A 3876-nucleotide genomic window follows, 5' to 3' on the forward strand; every position below is an offset into this window, starting at 1 on the left:
TCAAACATATTTATTGCATAGATCCTATCTATAATATTTTTATTAACTAAAACTCTTGGGACTAAATTCCTATTGCTGTTGAATCATTACAACTCAGAGCAACCCTGTAGCTCCTTCCGGTTCTTTCTGTTGACTCTTGCTCACTGTAGTTCGTAGCTTCATGTGTTTGGAAATTCTGGACTGTGAGTGTATATTCAGTAGAACCATATGTATGGAAATTGCTTGCCACCTGTGTAGACAATGTATGATGCCAAATAAGTTTGCATTTGTTTATAAGATACTCTCATAGTGTTCCAAGTGTTTTATGTTTCTTTTTCATTTGGGATATTTGGCATCATGTAGTTGTTAAGTGCCATCAAGTCGATTCCGACCCATTGTGACCCTGTATAGGGTTGCTGAGGAGAAGCTGGTGAGATTGAACTGCTGACCTTGCAGTTCAAACGGCTTTGCAGTCTGGCGCATTAATCAACAGCACCACAAAATCCAAAATTGAAACCAACTGTTAGGTGAGATTTCTGATTATAAATTCTCAGGGGGGTTATTGATACTGTTTGCACACCAAACCTGAGCCATGGTATACACACTTCCATGTTTACTTCCTTTGTCAATACGTGTGCTTTCTTTATATTTAAGACTTCTATTGAGGGTTTTTCCTTTCAAGGTATAGGCCTAATTTGAGGTGCTCAGTTCGAACTTCCTATCTTGGTTGGGCCATGATCTCCCAATTTATGACCATTTGACACATGTTTCTTTGTCACTGAGATTAGCAAAATTCCCAGAAGAGCCTTGGCCCATTCTCCATTGATAACTGCAGTTTGTCATTTTTTCTTTGCAGTGGACCCTTGCATTCTTGAACATTCTCCTCTGCCTTTAAAAGTACACTTGCTATATTTTATCCAGTTGTTTTTGCGGTTGTTATTAAATGCTGTTGAGTTGGTTCTGACTCATAGCGACCCTGTATAGTGTTTCCAAGGAGCAACTGGTGAGTTTGAGCAGTTGACCTTGTGTTTCAAACAAACCTTGAAGTCCAATGCTTATCCTTCGGTGCCACTCCAGGACTCCTTGGTGTCCAATACTTCCAGGTGTTTTGGTTGCAGGAATGGTTCCAATTATCTACTTGCCAATTTGCTGGCTATCAAAGTCCTCCCATGCTCATCCACAAACACATATACATGTTATACACAACTGACCCAGATTGTCCTATTAGCATTCTGTTTTCTACATGTCAGATGCTCGATAAATCACTCCCAGGTATGAATTGTCACATCGATCCTTCTTGTGCATACCTTTTGCTTTCATACTTCCCTCAGGGGAAGGCAGAAAAGAAAACGAGATCATATCATTCATGGCAGCAAAACCCTAAAAGAAGTTTTGTGCATTCTGTAACAAGAAAGGCATCTGTTTTGCCTATCTTTAGCTAGGAACTATTTAGAAATCACTAAGTGTGCTTAATATAAATAAATCTCTCACTGTAAGTATATTCATTCTATGCACCTGTCCAAGGGTGTGTGGAGGGGGGAATTCCATTTCTGGGCCCATAAGACTAGTGAGCATATTATCTGTGCTTTCAGCACACTGAGGAGAGGAAGAGCACCTTTGATCTCTGGATCACAGACATGCCTGGCCCTTAGAAGACTTGTAGAAACAAGACAATCCCTTTGCACCCTATTTCTGAAGTGAGGGGGGGCTATGGCAAGCAGGGCATGTGGCATGCATTTGTTCTTCAAACCTTCCATTAAAGGATTCCTGTGCTTGGTCAGGAATGCTGAGGTGAGGCCCTGATGGCTCCTTCCTTGTGCGTCTCTAATCAGAGGCTTAGAGAAGCGTATGGGATAGGAAACCAGACACAGCTCAGCAGGGTTCAATTAGGAACAGCTGAAACTTCTGTGGGCCTGTCATTCAATAAAAAAGGCAGCCTATGGGGCCTCTAGATGGAGTCGTGGTGTGACACTGTGGGGTAATGCACTGGACCCCAAAGTCAGTTGGAATCACAAGGTCGACTGTTCGAACTCACCAGATGCTTCTCAGAAAAGGGTCACTAGTGGTCAGATCTGACGTGATGGCGCTAAGCAACAACAACAACGATGCTGCCTCTATAGTCACTGGTCCAAACGTCTGCAGAGTCTTTGATTTATTTCTACTTCACTTCATCTTCTCTCTCATCATATATTGTCTTATCTTCTGGATTTGCATTTTCTTCAAAATTATCTTTTTTATTATTGAAATCCCTGTTGAAGTTTCTAGGTTCTGTTATGCTTTCATTTATAATGCCCTAGTATTTCTTAAGGAGCTCTGGTAGCATAGTGGTTACAAATCGGGCTGCCAACCTCAAGGTCAGCAGTTCGAAACTATCAGTCATACCATGGGAGAAAGATGAGGCTTTCTGCTCCCGTAAAAATTTACAGCCTCGAAAACCCTGTGCAGGGTCACTACGCACGGGAATCAACTCCATAGTACTCAACAACAACAACATTATTTCTTAACAACAGCACCATTACTGCTGTTGTGTGTCTGTGCTTCTAATTATAGTTCACGTTCTTTCCACTTGAAAGACCTTAGGAACCCCAGTTCAGATATGTCCCTGAGCTTAGACCTGCTGCATGGGTGCCGGGAGAGTCTTGTACACATGCTGCAGTATTCACCGACATCAAATCCCAGGACTGACAAAGTAGATCTTCTTCAATGGCAACTACAGGTCCTTTGCTGATTCCAGAGCAGGCGACATCTGAGTGGAAAACACTGACATTTTTCCCTGGGACTGAGCTGTGACAGGGAGGAGCCTGCCATGCAAACCACCACGGTCCTGCCCCCGCCAGTCTCAGAAGACGGCAGAAACCAAGCTCTTTGAAAACATGTGATAACAATTCAGACAAGAAAAACGCATGCGCCCACCAATACACTATGCTTTCAGACATTCTGGGTCTAGTCCAGCTGCCAGATGAGCTGAGCTATGCGTTCACCATGGTAACCAGGTGAACCCATCTCCTTGAGAGCCAACTATATTCTTGGTAGCGTGATGGACCACAGAAAGATGGAAAGGGCAAAAAAACTGTGAGGCCACCTGAAAATACTTCCCCTAGAAGGCAGTTTCATGAATGAGATCTTCCAAGCAAATGATACCAAACTTCCCCTGGGCTCCTCAATCACTGTGTTGTTTATCAGTGGGATGGTCTTATTCTTGATGTTGGCTTGTCCACCTTTCAGGTAAAGTTCTCAGACAGACCTCAAATTAGAAATCCCCGGTCACATAAGATTCCCACTGTACGCAACATTTTTATGGTTTGGGAGTTACTTTGACAGATACCACTGAAAATCTTCCTTAGACGAAGTCTTGCAATGGTCTTCTGCACCAGAAAACTCACTCATTAATTATTTGGATTCATACTACAAAGGCCAGGGCATGTTCATCTGGCACTTCGAAGTCACAAGGTTTCATTTCGGGTCATCTGATGTGCACCCTGTCACGTTGCTGTCACTGGGAATCACATAGGAATGATTCTGGTCGATTGTACCTGAGACCTTCCCCTTTCCTCCGCATCTTCTTTTCAGAAGTGCCTGTTTGCCTGAGCAGTTCTGAGAGCCTCATAAGCCTTCCTCTTTTTCAGGAGCTTTTCTGGAACCAACGGAAGTTTTTTTCTTGGCTCTTCCTCTGCCATCTTTCCAACTAGCAACATTACTTCTTAAATGGCACTTCTCAAACTTTAGTATGCATCCCTGAAATTTCCAGTCTAATAAACTGAGAATTGGTTTTTGTTTTATTTTAGTTTGGTTCAGTTCTAACTGTCGGCATCCCAGGTGATTATTAAATCTTTAATACACAAAATTAAAACCATATTTTATGTTCATTGGGAAGCATCTCTTGCCATAAAATAATCA

General features: G+C 42.5%; 1 pseudogene; it reads right to left on the reverse strand.

Moving 5' to 3' along the window:
• Window positions 1-2922: 2922 nt before the first annotated feature.
• On the reverse strand, window positions 2923-3656 carry LOC102823527 (annotated as a pseudogene).
• Window positions 3657-3876: the final 220 nt, after the last annotated feature.

The sequence above is a fragment of the Chrysochloris asiatica genome, unplaced genomic scaffold, assembly GCF_000296735.1.
Source record: "Chrysochloris asiatica unplaced genomic scaffold, ChrAsi1.0 scaffold00220, whole genome shotgun sequence".
Classification (NCBI taxonomy): Eukaryota; Metazoa; Chordata; class Mammalia; order Afrosoricida; family Chrysochloridae; genus Chrysochloris; species Chrysochloris asiatica.